This window comes from Zingiber officinale, chromosome 3A, assembly GCF_018446385.1.
Source record: "Zingiber officinale cultivar Zhangliang chromosome 3A, Zo_v1.1, whole genome shotgun sequence".
In the NCBI taxonomy this organism is placed as follows: domain Eukaryota; kingdom Viridiplantae; phylum Streptophyta; class Magnoliopsida; order Zingiberales; family Zingiberaceae; genus Zingiber; species Zingiber officinale.
In genome coordinates, this window is record NC_055990.1 from 18,980,729 (window position 1) to 18,999,728 (window position 19,000).

The 19,000-nt window shown below is 36.6% G+C and overlaps 1 long non-coding RNA gene and 1 pseudogene across 1 annotated transcript; one reads left to right on the forward strand and one right to left on the reverse strand.

Moving 5' to 3' along the window:
- Positions 1–6,266: 6,266 nt before the first annotated feature.
- Positions 6,267–6,444, forward strand: LOC122054263 (annotated as a pseudogene).
- Positions 6,445–16,387: 9,943 nt separating this feature from the next.
- Positions 16,388–16,954, reverse strand: LOC122053585. The gene is made up of 3 exons (XR_006132255.1): positions 16,934–16,954; positions 16,684–16,851; positions 16,388–16,429 (listed from the first exon to the last, which is right to left on the reverse strand). It is a non-coding gene; the product is annotated as an uncharacterized LOC122053585 (long non-coding RNA).
- Positions 16,955–19,000: the final 2,046 nt, after the last annotated feature.

Here is a 19,000-nt window from a genome sequence, read left to right on the forward strand (position 1 = left end):
GTCGCCCACACGACGTCCAAGGTGAGGCGAGGAATACGGTAGAAGATCTCGAGGTCATTTGCTTACAAAGAGAAGGTATAACTAGTATTTTTCTTCCGCATCATACTAGTTATTTTTCTTTGTATGAATTCTAAATACAAGAGGCAATTAGATCTAGTTTATCGAATTTATTTTTCGATTTTGTGTTTTCTTCTTTTTCGAATTTGTGATTCGATTGTTCTTTTTGGTTAACCTAGAGTTATTTAAGGAAATAAATATTAGCTTTCCTTAAAAGGCTTTGCCTAGGCGGTGGTGGTTACTCCCATATCCAAGAAGGCCATGTGCCTCGCCATGCAGTCCTGGAAGCCAATTTTGGAAATTAATATTTATGGAATTAATAACTTAGGTAGATTTGAATTAATAGTGTTAAGTTCCGCTTGCAATTCAAATCTAAACCATTAAGAATATATAAGTTAAATTTGGAATCAATGATGTTAAGTTCCATCTGCGATTCCTAATTTAACTTCTAAAGAACACAATATGTTATTTAAGGAAAGGTTCGACACTTGTACAAAAAATTTTGTATAGTGGAACCGGTATGTTTTCCTAGGACTAACCAATAGTCCGGAGTGTTCTGATTTTGTATTCAGTCTTGTTCTCCATCAAGAATTTGAACTTCTTGAATGCTCGGAATGCATCATTCTTTGCTGCCAATATAAACACCCACATCCAGCTTGTGAAATCATCAACAATCAGAAGAAAATACTTGTTACCGGCTAGTGTACATGGTGAGATTGGCCCGTAAATATCAGCATGGAGAAGTTCCAATGGCTTCTCCACTCTAAAATTTGCTTGATACAGTAATGGCGACCTTGCATGCTTGGCGATCACACACACCTCGCAAAACTTGTTCGGCCGGGGCAATGGTGGCACATCAACCGCCAATTTCTTCTCCCCTAACAGCTTCAAGTCATGGAAATTGACATGTCCGAGCCTTGCATGCCACAACTAGGTTGGGTCTTCTAGGCTTGCTAGGAGATAGACTTGCTTAAATGTCTTCAAGGTTATCTTGTACAAGCGATTTTATGTTTGCTTTACCAGCATCAAGAGCTTCCCACTCCTATCAATCACCTTCATGATATCTCCTTCCATGTGCACCTCGTTCCCAGTTTCTGTTAATGTAGGCCTGATATGAATCATATCAGATCCAATGTATGAGATTTTTACTAATTATTTCTTCTTATATTTTAACAACTTATAGATGTCAAAATAAACAATGGATAGCATATTTGAACTCCTTGTAACATAAGAAATCCATAGAAACTTAAATGTGCGTAATCAGAGCTCTATAGGTCCATCAGTGGGTTTTGATCAAAATTCATTGATGGACCTAGAGAGCTTCGATTGCACCCATTTCAGTTCCTGTGGATTTCTAATGTTGCAAGGAGTTTAAATATACTATCCATTGTTTATTTTGACATCTATAAGGTATTAAAATATAAGAAGAAAGAATAAGCAAAAAACCTCCACGTTAGGCCTGATATGATTCCATATCAGGCCCAACATGGGCCTAATATGATTCCATATCAGGCCCAATGTGGATTTCACTCTATTAGGAATGCTCAACTGTTTTAGGAACTCTTCATTTCATAATAGATGTGTCTATGATTGCTCCAACACTATGTGCCACTAGTTTGGTGCAATCAAGAATGAAAAATCTTCAAGTACATATAGGTAGAAGGAACTAGCAAATGCTTAAATTGAACGAATTGTTAAGTCACAATCACTTAAGGCTAGCACTCAACCTCTTGGATGACATCAATGTAGTGAAGGGCACTTTGTTTAAACTGAGTTCCTCCCCCTGGAAACTTGAGGTACTCTCCTGAAACTTTCACCTAGTTCTAGTGTCCTTTTACCTCTGCAAGCTGGGTATGGGGGGAATATCAGTACTCAAGCTGATACAATTCATATCAGACCCAATATTTAGAGATTTTTGCTGATTGAATCATATTAGGCCCAACTTGGAGATTTTTACCGGATCTTCCTTATTACATTTTAATGCATCTGATAAGCCAAAATAAATATTGAATAGCATATTTAAACTCCTTGTAACCTCAAAAATCCACAGAAATTGAAATGAGTGTAATCTGAGGTCTCTAGGTCCATCAGTGAGTTCGGTCAAAATCCACTGATGGACCTAGAAAGCTCTGATTGCATCCATTTTAGTTTCTATGAATTTCTGATGTTACAAGGGGTTCAAATATGCTATATATTATTTATTTTGACTTTTAGAAGGTGTTGAAATATAAGAAGAAAGAATCAACAAAAAACCTCCACGTTAGGCCTAATATGAATCATATCAGGCTCATGTTAGGCCTGATATGATTCCATATCAGGCCCAACGTGGGCTTGATGTAATTCTATATCAGGCCCAATGTGGGTCTCACTCTATTAGGAATGCTCAACTATTTTAGGAACTCTTCATTTCATAATAGATGTGTCTATGATTGCTCCAACACTGTGTGCCACTGCTTTGGTGCAATCAAGAATGAAAAATCCTCAAGCATATATAGGTAGAAGGAACAAGCAAATGCTTAAATTGAACAATCATACAAGTCACAATCACTTAAGGTCAGTACTCAACCTCTTGGATGGCATCAATGTAGTGAAGGGCACCTTGTTTAAATTGAGTTCCTCCCACTGGAAACTTGAGATACTCTCCTGAAACTTTCACCCAGTTCGGTGTCCTTTTACCTCTGCAAGCTAGGTATGGGGGGAATATCAGTACTCAAGCTGATACTATTCATATCAGACCCAATGTTTGAGAATTTTTGTTGATTCTTTCTTATTAGATTTTAACACCTTATGGATGTCAAAATAAATAATGGATAACATATTTAAACTCCTTGCAACATCAAAAATCCACAAAAACTGAAATGGGTGCAATCGAAGCTCTCTAGGTTTATCAGTGGGTTTTGACCGTTCAAAAAATCGTTAAGCATTTACTTTACGCAATCACTTTCAGTTCAAAAAATTACAATTTTGAATTATAATATTAAAGTAATAAACAAAATTATACCAATGACTTAGAATAACTTGAAGCTTCTGGTCGTCGAGGTTGAGTTACAACTTTGTCGGATCGATCTTTGAGCAGCACATGGAAGAATGATTGTCAGATTTTGTTGTTCCTTTGTTGCTGCTCGAGACAGGCTCATATAGCTCGTTGAGGGTGCCCTCAGTCTCATTGAGGGCGCCTCCAATCCCCGGGTCAACCGCGCGTGGATAAGCCCCGCTTCGTCGCTGCTTATCCTCCTAAGGGTGCCTCTAAGCTCATAGAGGGCGCCCTCCACCCAACGTCCAGGGTGCCTCCAGTTCCATGGAGGGTACCCTCTGCCCTGCGGCGCGGAGGTCTTCAGTAGTGCACCCGAGGCTCCTCCAAGCTCCATGGAGGGCATCTCGGGTACTGTTCATCCAAGGCAAATGTGTCCAATTCACTTCCTGCAAAATACGTTAGTCCCAGAAACTAACCATACCCTGCAAAATAAAATTACTACAATATAGACATGATAAATAAAGTATTTGATAGTCTCCAGACTATCTAGTTCTGACTTTAGATTTCCCTCCGAAAACCCTAGGTTGAACCGATGCCTACTGTTCCTTTACCGGGGAACGCGTCCTCACGTACTCCACTTAGGAGAATTTACCTATTGCCAGTTGATCCTCCAGACCAACTAGATTTTTACTCAGCATTCGAAGCTTCTGGTCTTCATGCTGGACGTCCGCTCCACGACCTGTTCAGTCTTCTACTCGGTTCGCGACACCAGGATTTCAACCTAGGGTTACCACCCCCTAGGATTTTGCCCGAAGCTCTCAACCCTTCAAGACTTTTCGCCTAAGGTTACCACCCCTAGGACCTAGGGTTATCGCCCCCTAAGATTTTCCCTTTGCCTAATCTCAGATAGGATTTTTCCTCACCTAGGGTTACCACCCCCTAGGACCTAGGGTTACCACCCCCTAGGATTTTCCACCTGCCTAATCGTAGCTAGGACTTTTGCCTAAGAACACTTAGGACTTTTCTTCAATCTCAATCAAACTCGTTAGATAACAAAACAACTTAACTTTGGACCTTTTAACATAATCAAAACACAGGTTCGATCGCCGAATGCTTCCCGACCAACAGTGGATGATTGACATTGATAACAGAGTCTAGTTGATGCCTAATCCTCTGTGATGTGTATGAAAGATGGTTAATCGACCAAAACACTTCTGATGGTAGACACACAAAAAGAGAGAGTGATGGTACACATGTGAGCACTTGTATATCATACCTCGGATACCTTATCAGATCTGACTTTTCATCAGACATAACATGAGAAGGGCCCCTTGGTCATTGTATTATTTGTACATTTTCTTTGTTTATATATATTTACCCATTTTATCGAATTCATCAAGTGTTGTAAAATTTCTAATGACAATTTTTATACTTTGATAGTAGTCACGATTTATCTAGGAATTTGTTCAGGATGTGCTATAAACAATATCGATGCATTGTTTAAGGAAAAACTTGAGCAATGATTTTCATCATAGCAGGATCTTGATTAGTGATGAACACATTTAGTGCACCTTTAGGCATGACTTCTAAACTTGTTAAGAAACCAAATAAAATATTCAGTTTTCTCATCACTTATCAAACTACAACAAAAAATAATTGTCTAATGATGATGATTAACTCCTACAAATGGTGCAAAATCAACTTATATTTGTTGGTGTTAAATTTCGTATTAAATACAACTACATGACTAAATAAACTGTATGTCGTCCTTGATACATGATTCACCTAAAAACACTTACTACATCTGTTATCTAAACTAGTCTTGTAATCAAAGAAAAAACTGAATTCTTCTCTTTCTCAGATGCAAATAACTCGATTAATGTTTAAGTATTAATACCCTTTGTTCATCGCTTAGCTCTTTCTCAAATTTTTCTAATATATCTTTATGTACAACCTACCCACTCAAGCCCTCCAAACTTTATCTTCAATAATCACATTTGTTGACAAGTTAGCACATTAGTCTCTGAAAACTATTGAGTCAATGCTTTTTTTACTATCGAAACATTACGTGTGAGCATAGCAAATACTGAAGGAGCCAAGAGTGGGTGATTATGACTTTCTATAAATTATTGGGCAACCCAATTAGGTCCAGTTTATTCCTTGACAAGTGAAATTTTTTACTGACAACCAGTTCTAACTTCACTACATGCTCTTTCCCTTGTCTGTTGATTATCTTTTGCATGTTTATTCCACCACATTTTATCTGTATGCCCTTATTTAAAGCATACAAATTTTTTCCAAACAACTTCATTTGTCATCTTATTTTTCATGTTATTGTTTATCTTTGTACTAAATCAGTCTTCTCATGCATATTAGTTATAGAATAAAAATATCTCCTCTAGTGATGAGACTTTCATTTCAATTTTTGACTTTTGATCATCTACAACTGGGAAAATGTATAGCTCCCTTTCACCGTCATTTTCTTCCATTGCTAGGGAATATTAGATTCAGATCGATGAAGTGGAGCTCTACATATCACTATATAACCACAAACACATTCTAAATCAAATAGACATAAAAGAAAGAATTAGTCAAATCGACGCAATCATTGTTTCAAGTTCTGTTTTTTCATATTCTTCTTTATACGAAGAGCTATTAAAAATATTTTTCTTCATATCAAATCAAGATCAAGATCGCATCAAATTAAGTCTTAGGGGATCCACTAGAATTGCCGAGAAAGTATTTATTTTTATTTTGATATGAAAAAAAATAGTTTAAAAATATGGAAAAGAAGATCAGGAGAAGAAGATGCACAACAAAACCCTAAACATTCAGGAGAAAGCTCACTAGATGAGAATCGAGATCCGAAAACACTGACTGGACACTACCAAGGTGGAAATGGCACACAGTCACACACGAAGAGTCAGGCAATATATCTACTTTGTGTGTGTATGTACAATGACAATTATTTGAAAATTGATCCAAAACATCTTACTATCTAATTAAGAATCAGACCTTTAATAACTAATTTTAGTGAAGTATAAAATATAATTATGTTAATATCTTTTTTTTCACATTAAAAATAATTTTAAAGTTTATTAATCATTTTCTTTGGTTATTTTTATATAAAAAAATGTACATTGTCATAGTTCTCTTTAGTCACAAATCTTAAGATTAACAACACTGCGAGCATAGAAGCTTCTATAAATATCTTCTGTCGGTAACGTTAGAAAACATACCTTTCTCGACCTTTTGACTAAGATCAAGTGTAGTATATTCTCTTTTCAGTTTAATATATGATATAAAATATTAAATTAATTTTTACGACAGAGAGTCCGTTATAATAGCTTGTTGCTGGAGTTCTCGAATATCACCCTTATGTTGTACTACTATATAGGCCTAACATCACCCGGTCCGTCCCATATTAGCTCGGGTACTGCGATTTACCTCCCTCACGATGGCCGTGGGTCCGGTCGGTGGGGGCCCTGGGGGCGAGGGCTTCGCCTTTTGCTGCAACTATATAGGCCTAACATACATTTACTAAATCTAATTTATAAATCTGGTATATTAATTTATATGTATTTATATATTATATTATATATACGTGCGCGCGCAATGAATAGTACAAAATTATCAAACAATAATGAGAGTTGGTGGAGACGTATTGGCCATAGTAGCTTGAGCCAATTAGGTATGGTGAATTTTTTAAAAATATTTGATAAAATTATTTGCACCCTTCTTTACAACTAATCGGGTGAAATATATATATTTTTCTCGCATAAACCTTCGTTGAGTCATTGTGAGCAACACAATCCATCTGACACGCTTAATAGGTAATTAGTGGAATCGATGCAACAACTATATATATATATATATATATTTCAAATTACACAAAATCTTTTTAAAAACTACAAAAAAATCTTTATAAATCTATTAATTTATAAACACGTTGAAGCATCAAACAGATCAGCATCTAATTCTACATGACTTCTCCTCCTCTACTCCGGTTGTGCAACGCCACCATGCCATCCTCCTCCCTATAATAAACACGCTGCAATTCCCTGCATCAAGCAAACCACCACCTGCTCGATAAAATTCCTCAGAGAAAGACAATGAAGGCCACATCGATCCTGACGCTCCTCTTCGTCCTCTTCTGCATCTCTGCTTACTCTGCTCACGCCGCGAGGAGCTTAACCTTCTTACCGCCTTTGCCACCCATTACCTTCCCGCCACTGCCGTCGATTCTCCCCCCGATTCCCTTCCCGCCGCTGTCCATCCCTTCAGCTCTGCCGCCACCGACTCCGTCGCTTCTACCGCCGGTGCCGTTCACACCGCCCGTTCCTGGGGTCCCCGGCGTGCCGGCGCCCTGAACGCCATATGGTTGCTTGCCGTGCACATGCATGGATGAAGCTTAATTAATAAAGAAATAAATTGCATTGTGTTGTCTTCTAATTATATTTACGTAGATTCTGAATTTATAAATTCAGTGATCAACACTGTTCAAGTATTTATTGAATTTGCATTTTGTTATAAATTTAATTTATGAAATAATAAAGTTGTTTTAATATATATATATATATATATATATATAGTGTTTAATTTTATTTGTACTGTATACATGAAATTTGATTCCAAAAGTGTCGACTTAATATTGATTTTAAAGTATTGCAAATTTTTATCCAGATAATTAAATATTTAATACTGAAAATGCATTATTGATTTTATTTTATTTTATTTTTTAAAAAAATAGGGCAACATGCAACATGTTCTATCTAGGCTGGTAAGGTAATGGAGAAATGATACACATGGAACATAATCTTCCCAAATATTACTCAAGCCTGGGCGGCTTGTAATAGCCTATAGTATTCATGGAAGAATGTAATTATTTTTTAAAATACACCTACCTCCAACATGCATTGCATTTAGTTGACAACTGATCATTAAATATAAGCTCGATTGACCAAGTTGAAGTTGACTCGATTAGAATTTTGATATGTGATCCATATATTTGTTGACTAGATACTACAACAAAAATAGTAAATTCGTGACCAATTTTTTTTTAAAAAAAATTGTAGCAAAATTATTTTGTGACGAATTATATTTTTGTCTCTAAGCTACTGTTGCTAAATTTTGCGATGAAATTATAAAAATTTGTATTAAATTCTGCGATGAATTTTTTTCATCTTATATTTCGTTATAAATTTACTACGAAAAATAATTCATCGTAAATTTCATGATATCAAATCTGCGAGCAAAATATACTTTTATCGCAAATTAACGATGAATTATTTTTCATAGCAAAAAACGTTGCACATTTACGAAGAAGCCGCACAATTTCATGAGAAAAAAAATCCCTTTTTAACCCCAGATTTGCAACGAAAAAGGGATTTTTTTTCCCCCTCATAAAATTGTGCAGCATCAGTCGACTTCAATAGAATTCACCTCCTTGGCAACAGATTCAAGTCCCATCGACTCAATAGGTCATTTCCGTGGTCAACCTGGACCACGACTGTACATAGTGACTGACCCACTATGTGTCATTTCGTTACCAACAACTGGACAAGTACTATCAGACATATATATAACAACAGTTATACAACCTTACAACCTATAGCTTGGAAATGTCCTGTCGCTGTCTGATTCCAAAACTCAAAAAGTCAAATCGAGAAAATAAATCATGAAATCCAAAATACGGGAAATAGGACAGTTCGGATCTTCTTGTTAAAACCGTTGGCCGGCTAGAAAGGGAATTGAATAGCCCTTCAAAAATTCAAAACAAACGAACCCTTCTTGGACTTAAAAGAACATTGGCATAAAATAATTAAATGAACAGAAAAAGAACAAGGCTCAGAGTTTTTACTTGGGTACAATCGGGGATGTTGTTAATCCAAAGAAATGAATCACATTACTTTCTCCTTCAGGTGGAGAAGCCTCTTTACAGCAATTTATGCACAAAAATGAAGAAGCTAAATAAAGAGGAAAACGTGTACAAGTGTTGCTCAGTAATTCTTGTTGTTATATAGCTTCTAGACCAAGGCTGAATTTATAGCCTTGGTCGGGACGCTTGAAGAATTCCAAGCGTCTGGAGTGGGATAAAATTCTATCACTGACGCAACGGTCAACATCCACGTCGAAGTGGATAAAAGTGAGGTTTTGGCCGCCCGACCCTAAAAGTTAATAGGATTGACTTTTTCCGGTCCGGGCCCTCTGTTCCGGTGCTGCACTCCTCGGTCCAGGTCTTCTGCTCCGGCTCCGTTCGTTTGGGTGATTTCAGCCATCCGGAATAGGGCTCACCCAAACCCAACTTTCGGTCTTCTCAAGCAACCTTCCGCTCCGGCTTCTTGTCCCTCGGAAATGTTGTGTGCCTCTTTCTCGTCCGCCCGCGTACTCTTCCGCAGCACCTCGTCCCTCAGACGCACCGAGCCCGTCAGCTCTCTCATGTGCCATCCTTCTCGCTAACTACGTCTTTTGCTCGACTTCCTGTGCTCCTAAACTCCTGCACACTTAGACACAAGGTTAAACACAACAGGACCTAATTTAACTTGTTTGATCACATCAAAACTACCTTGGGGTACTAACAATCTCTCCCTTTTTGATGTGAGCAACCCAAGTTAAGTTAGGGAAAACTAACATAAACATAAAGGCAATTAAAGTGAAAAAAAATAATTTTAAACTACAAATCTACCACCCCTAGACATAATCTCTTTCTTCTTCCCTTTTGATCATATAAAAACTGGGCTACCAAGAAAAATCTAAGGGTACCAAGAAAAATTATTTTGATGTCAAAAAAAAATTTGCAATAATTTTAAAAACTTTAAGTGTTGCAAAAAAGATTTCTAAGTAAGAAAATTTCAAGCAGAAAAATTTTTCTAAGTTTAAACAAAAACAATTTTTGTGCAACGTATAAAATAAATTTTGGTAAAGCAAAGTTTATGAAATATCTTTAAAACTTTAAGTTAAATAGATTTTAAAAATGAAAAAATTTTCTAAGTTAAACAAATTTGTAGAGAAAAATTTTGAGAATTTTCCAAGTAAAAAAAAAATTGTGTAACTATTTAAAGCATTATTTATTTCAATTTTAATGCTCTATCAGTTAGTTAATTAAATATTTTATTTCAATATTTGGCTTTTAGGTTGTGGCGAGGCACTAGGCCTTCTTGATTATTGGAGCAACAACAACTTTCTAGACAAAGCCTCATTAGGAAATTAAACATCTAATGTATTCTCTGAAAGCCCTAAGTCTAATTAAACTTTTAATTAAGATAAGACTTTGGAACCCAGTAAAGGGTCCTTCCAACTGGGTTAATTAGGAATTTCTTATGGACATATTTCTTTGAAATATTTCTAATTTGACCTTTATGATATTTAAAATACCAGTTCAGGTTATATTTTCTAACAAAAAATGTGGAACCGCCACATCAGCGACCCCCCTAGAGCCGGTCCCACGGATATGGAGGGAGGTAAATGCAGGTACACAGGTGGAAAGTGCATAGCGGAGACGTTAACCCCAGGCAGTGACACCCCGGGGATCGACCCCTGGACCTTTCAGCCACAGAACCATGCACTCCCCATCTATGCTACGCCCTGGGGAGTGCATGTACTAACACTTGTACTATATGTGCATGTATTATTTCTAAAGTTATTTATTTCTAGTTGAAAATTGTCATTTTCTAGTTTTATTCTGTCAAGATCTTCTAATGGACAAGATTTTGCTAGAATTAATTTTAATTTCTTAATTTCTTTCTCAAGTTTGCAACAATCTTTGGTTAATAATTTCATAAATTTAAATAATTTATCGAGAGGTAGAGATCGTACCTGACTTACCTTGCCGATCTCGTTATCCGTAGCTCTCCTTGAACTGCTGCTTTCTTTGGATGTAGCCTCCCCTTAATCGATGCTCTCGATGCTTATTTCGAACAAGCTTACTTCGTGTTCAGCTTCTTGATGACTTGCCATTAATGCAAGTCTAGAGAAAGCCTCAACTTTCGATTCGGACGATGTTTCGTCCCACGTCACCTTTAAAGTCTTGTATTTGTTTATTTGGACAGGCTTCTTTCCTTTGTCCTTATCCATGTTCCTTAACTTGGGGCAGTTGTCCTTAATGTGCCCTTCTTCGTTGCAGTGGTAGCATCTAATTGTCCTTTTCTTTCTACCCTGCGGATGGTTAGTTTTTCCTGATTTAAATAACTTTTTAAAACACCTTACCATCATTACCATTTCATCATCGTTGAGAAAGGATTCTGACTTATGTTTGTCTCTCGTTGCCTTGAAGGCGATATTATGCTTCGGCTCCTTTGTACCTGCACATCTCGATTCATGCACTTCAAAAGTTGAAAATAATTCTTCTAAGGTAATAGTTTCTAAGTCCTTAGAGATATAGAAGGCATCTACTAGTGATGCCCATTTTGTATTTCTTGGGAATGCATTAAGAGCGTACCTTAGCGATTCTCGGTTACTTACTTTTTCTCTGAGATTCGAAAGTCCGGTGATGAACTCCTTAATCCTCGAGTGAAGGTGTGCGATCATTTCTTCTTCTTCAAATCGTATGTTGCTGAGATGGTTGCGAAGTATGTCCCTTCGTGTAGCTCAAAGAACTTCTCCCAAAGCTCCTTTGCTGAGTTGTAGGTGCTAATCCGGTTGACTTCTTGTGGCCGAAGGATGCTCAACAGATGGAACTCTACTTTGCCGTTTGCTACGTAGTCGGCTTGCTTTTTCTTCGTCAACTGGTATTCTTTCTTACCCTCGGGTGCTACAAAATTGAACTTCATTATTAAAAGTAATTCAAAGTCGATTTTAAAGAATACCTGCATTCTCTTTTTCCAGCTAGAGAACTCTCCCTCGAACTTCGGTGGGTATATGCTCGGTTCGGCCATTGATTCGGTGCTTCGATCGACGGTTAGTCCTCCTGAAGCATCCTGGCTCTGATACCACTTGTTAGGATCATTGGCCGGCTAGAAAGGGGGTTGAATAGCCTTGTAAAAATTCAAAATAAATGAACCCTTCTTGAACTTAAAAGAACACTTGCATAAAATAGTTAAATGAGCAGAAAAAGAACGAGGCTCAATGTTTTTACTTGGTTATAACCGGAGAGGTTGTTAATCCAAGGAAATGAATCGCACTACTTTCTCCTTCAGGCGGAGCAGCCTCTTTATAGCAATTTACGCACAAAAATGAAGAAGCTAAACAAAGAGCAAAGCGTGTACAAGTGTTTCTCAGTAATTCTTGTTGTTATCTAGCTTCTAGACCAAGGTTGTATTTATAGCCTTGGTCGGGGCACCTGAAAAGCATTCCAGGTGCCTGGAGTGGGATAGAATTCTATCCCTGATGCAACGGTCAACATCCACATTGAAGTGGATAAAAGTGCGATTCCGGGCACTCAGAATGGATCCAGGCACCTGGACCCTGAAAGTCAACAGGGTTGACATTTTCTGATAGGGCCCTCTGCTCTGGTGCTGCTCACCTCGGTCCGGGTCTTCTGCTCCGGCTCCATTCGCTTGGGTGATTTCGGCCATCCGAAATAGGGCTCACCTGAACCCAACTTCCGGCCTTCTCAAGCAACCTTCTGCTCCGGCTTCTCGTTCCTTGGAAATGTCGCGCACCTCCTTCTCATCCGCTCGCGTACTCTTGCGCAGCACCTCGTCCCTCAGACGCACCAAGCTCATTGGCTTTCTCTCGTGCCGTCCTTCTCGCTAGCTGTGTCTTTTGCTGAACTTCCTATGCTCCTAAGTTCCTGCACACTTAGACACAAGGTTAAACACAACATGACCTAACTTAACTTGTTTAATCACATCAAAACTACCTTAGGGTACCAACAATCTCACCCTTTTTGATGTGAGCTACCCAAGTTAAGTTAGGGTAAACTAACATAAACATAAAGGCAATTAAAGTGAAAAAAAGTTAATTTTGATCTACAAATCTACCTCCTCCTAAACTTAATCTTTTTCTTCTCCTCCTTTGATCACATAAAAAATAGGGTACCAAGAAAAATCTAAGAGTATACCAAGAAAAATTATTTTGATATCAAAAAAATTTTTGCAATAATTTTAGAAACTTTAAGTGTTACAAAAATATTAAAATTTCTAAGTAAGAAAATTTCAAGCAATAAAAATTTTCTAAGTTTAAAGAAATTTTTTTTGTGTGCAACGTATAAAATAAATTTTGGTAAAGAAAAGTTTATAAAATAACTTAAAAACTTTAAGTTAAACAGATTAAAAAAAGTGAGAAAATTTTCTAAGTTAAACAAATTTACAGAGAAAAAATTTGAGAATTTTCCAAGTAAAAAAAATTTGAGTTACTATTTAATGCATTATCTAATTTCAATTATAATACTCTATCAGTTAGTCAATTAAACATTTTATTTCAATATTTGGCTTCCAGGCTATGGCGAGGCACTAGGTCATCTTGGTTATTGGAACAACAACCACTTTCTAGACAAAGACTCATAAGGAAATTAAACATCTAATGTATTCTCTAAAAGCCTTAAGTCCAATTAAATTTTTAATTATGGCAAGACTTTGGAATCGAGTAAAGGTTCCTTCCAACTGGGTTAATTAGGAATTTCTTAGGGACATATTTCTTTGAAATGTTTCTAATTTATCCTTTATGATATTTAAAATACCAGTTCAGGTTATATTTTCTAACAATTGTACTATATGTGCATGTATTATTTCTCAAGTTATATATTTCTAGTTGTAAATTGTCATTTTCTAGCTTTATTCTGTCAAGATCTTCTAATGGATAAGATTTTGCTAGAATTAACTTTAATTTCTTAATTTCTTTTTCAAGTTTGTAACAATCTTTGGTTAATAATTTCATAAATTTAAATAATTTATCAGGAGGTAGAGATCATACCTGACTTACCTTGTCGATCTTGTTATCCGTAACTCCCCTAAACTGTTGCTTTCTTCGTTTGTAGCTCCCCCTTCATCGATGCTCTCGATGCTCATTTTGGACGAGCTTGCTTCGTGTTCATCTTCTTGATGACTTGCTATTAATGCAAATCCGGAGAAAGCCTCAACTTCCGATTCGGATGACGTTTCATCCCACGTCGCCTTTAAAGTCTTGTACTTGTTCATTTGGACATGTTTCTTTCCTTTGTCCTTATCCTTGTTCCTTAACTTAGGGCAGTTGTCCTTAACGTGCCCTTCTTCGTTGTAGTGGTATCATCTAATTTTCCTTTTCTTTCTACCCTGTGGATGGTTAGTTTTTCTTGATTTAAATAATTTTTTAAAACGTCTTACCATCATTACCATTTTATCATCGTTGAGAGAGGATTCTGATTCATGTTCATCTCTCGTTGCCTTGAAGGCGATGTTGTGCTTCGACTCCTTTATACTTGCACATCTCGATTCATGCACTACAAAAGTTGAAAATAATTCTTCTAAGATAATAGATTCTAAGTCCTTAGAGATATAGAAGGCATCTACTATCACTATGTGAAAAATGACTTTTTACTTCGTTGATTACCTGAAGTAAAAGACCTGTTTTTACCGAAGTAGACACGCGTGAAGTAAAAAGATTTGTTTTACTTCGGATAAACTCCTAAGTTGTAGGCCCAGAAAAACGAAGTCGTATTGGGTGTCGGGTTCGGACATATTATGAAGTAAAAAGTCCATTTAACTTCGTCGGTTTTTAAAAACACCAAAGTAATTAATCCTTTTCGACTTCATCGTTTAGTATTTGTTGTGAAGTAATATACCTACTTTAACTTCGGTTAAAAATGAAGTATTGGATTACTTTTACTTCGACATATATCGTTAATTCCTGAAGTAATTATCGATTAAATTACATTTAGCTTCGTCCTGGATCGAAGTAATAGATAGATACTACTTCGGAATTTTTGGTAATAACCGAAGTAGTTGATACTATTTTACAGCAACAAATTGTATTTCTTCGAAGTTATAAGTAGATTTTACTTCGGATTTTATGAATAAAGTGAAGTATGTTTTCTCTTTTTGCTTCATTATTTTTAGACTTCAGTAATTTTGAGCATTACAAAAGGTAACTTCATAAGCCTTGATCAAAATAAGCCATGATTTCAGCATATGTTTATACAAAACAAATCTCACAACCTGCAATTCACACAACCATAAAAAATGAGTACACAATCTCCCTAAATATGGTCAAAATAAGCCATAAAAAACCAAAAACATGTACTGGTTCATTCACACAACCTGCAATTCACTTCAAGAACGAGTACACAAATTCACTCCATTCAATTCTCACTTCATCATATTGTGTTTGCGTATAGTACTGGTTCTTCACACAACCTGCAAACTGCAATTTAGAAAGAACCATCATGTTATGTTTTGTAACTGAAAACTTTAAATCAAAACACAGTAAGTTGACAAAAAAATCATGAATTAAATTAACAAAAGCATGATAAGACAAATAAATATGTATTTTTATATGCACTCTTATAGTAACAATTTTGTTCGAATTATAACATGTGGGTCACAGAAGCCTAAATAAATTTGGGCCTTACATGCTCATTATTTTACTGGACTAAAAGTTGAGGCATTGTCTATCACAAAAGAATATTTTTTAAAAAAATCTGCCTGAAGTAAGCTCAGGTTGTGTGAAGTCCAGCAACACTTGAAGTAAGCTAACTGGAGACCAGCAATACTTGAAGTAAGCATTATCTATCACAAAAGATAATTTTTGGAATCCTAAAAATCAAAGAGAAGTATAACCCAGCAACTTGGATGCTTGAAGTAAGCTCAGTGCTTATAGAAGCCCAATTTGGAATGGATTTTGCAGAATACTCAACCCCCCCCCCCCCCCCCCCACACACACACACACACACACAGACACAGACACACACACCCCATTACTAAGCACATACACACTTTGTATAGACAAATAACTCAAAAAAACGTACCCCTATTCACCTTTCCCCTCTTCCCACAGGAAAGTACGCATGTTAGCCCCAAATCAGTTACTAATTTCCCCCAACTACTAATAAACTATGCATAACACAGTTTTGTATAAAACCATAAACATCATCTAAGGGCGAGGAAAAAAAAGAAGGAAAGAAGCCATATCAAAGCATGAGAAGAAAGCAGTAGCAGGGCGTGAACAATTTGATTCAGTGTGCAACACTATATCGATTTGATTCAGTATGTGCATTCCTGTTCAAAATGGAAGAAATTCACACACCTTCCTCTCCAACTGTAGATCCTCACATTCAACAATCTCTTTCATGTACCGCACAACACAATATCCGCATTCAACACAACCTTGTTGTTTCAGATTACCCTAATGAATCAAAGTTAATGCAAAGTGAAAAACCAAATATATAAGAACCAGAAATGCATGTTTTCAATAAGACATACCGTCAACTGTTTGCAAGTTGGTCATTTTGGATTACCCCTCATACAAAGGTACGTCCTCACTCCACTACAGTGTAAAAATATAACTTATTTCATTTCATATTTGCTAATCAATCTATTCACAATCTACATAATCTAAAACATACTTGCACACTGTATTTTTCCAAGCGTTATCTCGGTTCCTATTACCCATTGAGTCCAACAAATAAATTGTATCTTTGTCCTCGTTTATAACGGTCAAGATCCAGTGGTTCCTGCATGATTGTCAATATATAGCTAAGCTACTATGTATTAGGAATTGAGCAGGGATTAAAAATATACCCAGTGTTGTATGGGATAAGGCATATGCTGTCTCCGTTTGATGCTTTCAACTGATTAGCAATGTGTTGTGAAGAGGTACTGCCATCTTGAGCGGCTGGTATTTTGTTGGGATCCACAAACGACACATACTCAGCCCTGTTTGTTTCCTTCAAGTACTTGTACAAGTAACTGCATTCAAGTAATAAAAAACATGGTTACTTAAGACATGAACTAATGCAAAGAGAAGAATTGTATATAAGACATAACTTACCCCATGTAAACCAAAATTTGCCTGGCCCCTATCTCTCTCATTTCCATACAGCGCATGACATCCTCTCTCAACAACGATGTACTCACATTACGTCCAAACATGGCTTCATCAAATTCGATAGGAATGGTCTCCTCCTCAGTCATCAGTCTAACAACATAAGAATACAAAAACTTGCATGGCATTGGTAGAGCACTTTCAACTTCTTTGAATTTATTTTTCTCATCAGGAACCTCCAAAATAGCAAATGGTGGTGCATGTTTCTCCTTTTTCTGCAAATTTAAATAATTGTAGCAAAATATATAACTATAGCAATAGAAAAGTGAACTGAAAATACCTTTGTCGTCGGAAGTGTCACCAACTCTTTTGGCCAGCCAACCAGAGTTCCAACAGCATCTACCATTACTGTTGGTCCCGAATTAAGTGGAATTGGAAGCTCCGCTTCCTCCTGTAAAACAACATCAACAGACACCTTTAAGTTGCCTTCCCTAAGTGGAGCATTGTGCAACATAACATTTGGGCCTCCGTCAGATACTGTCGTGCCATATGCCACCACATTCCCCTTATTCTTCAGAGCTAAATGACATTTTTTCCCCTGAACAATAAGATATTATGTTTTAATATCTAAATCTAGGAAACAAATTTAATGTACCAAATATAATATAAAACCTCATTGAATGAACTATCGCGTTCAAAAACTTCCACATCATCTTCCAATCTTTGAACTGCCATGTGCGATGACTTGTTATATGCTACATGTTCAGAAACTCGATCACTTGTTTCTGGCATAAATCGAGCAAGAAGAGCCTTGAGTTTTTCAACTTCAGCTTTCAAACTCTTTGTTTCCTCCGCTTGCTCTTTGTAGTTTTCAGCCAAAGCCTTTGACACCAACTCCCTCTTCTTCCTTGGAGTTTTGAAGTAGACTTGGGGCTTCACAAATCCCCCTACACCTCTAACCCTATCGTAATGTTCTTGGCTCCCTAATGCAGTAGTTAATACGTCATTGCTTCCAGAAGATATGAACTCTCCCCTCTTTTTCTTGTCCAACAAATCGTCCTAAAAATATGGAGGTAACATTAAATATCCAATGAAGACACTTTTTCACTTATTATGAATGAACTTGAAATAAAACTAAAATAATACAATTTTTTCAGCAACTTCAGCAGTCTCTGTATTTGTGATGTTTCCGGATTTGTCCTCGCGGGCCTTACGCCAAAGTAATGACCTATCAACTTCCTCATCCTCCCTGAATATTTTTCTCTGCCTCTACAATTCCAAAAAACGATCATTTAAAACATGACGTACTACATGAAAAGGATAATATAATGTTCCATGGATTATGAATTCAGTCTCCAAGCCAATGTAACCTTTGCGAGACATTTTGTGATGATACTTGCAATGGCTCGTCCGTTCCTTTTGTTTTTCATGAGTGACCTATATCACGTAAAAAAAAAGTAAATTTATAGAAGAATTGCTAGAATTTAAAAACAATAGGATGGAGTATGATGAACTTATTATATATATTCCTGCTGTACAGAACTTCATTTTGTTAATTAAATGTCGTAAATGTTTTAAATCTTGGTGCATATAATAATTTAAATATAACATGATAATATCAAGTACCTCCCAAGATGGATGTAGCCTCTCATCGACAAAAGCTTTCCAAATTGCAGATGGGATCTGATACTGCTCCTGTGGTGACCTCAGTTTTTCAGGATTATCTCTATATGGCCAGACAAACCTACTGTTGAGTTTGTTTTTGAAGTCTCTCCATTTCTGGCCTGCTGAACTCATCACTGCCGCCTCGCTTTGAGGTGCTAAGTCGAAGACATTCTGTAACACACAACAGTAATTGCTATCAGTTTGTATATTGAAAAAATCACAATGAAAAAAAACATAAGCAATCTCATAAGGAAGTGTATTATTGGATTATACTCACCGATATTTCTTCCCACACTTTCTGTTTCATGTTCTCTGGAATAGTGGGTCATGACTTTATGTTAATTGGCACCATGGATCTAACAACAGAGCCTATGAAAGATTGTAGTGCCTTCCCATTTTCATTGTACA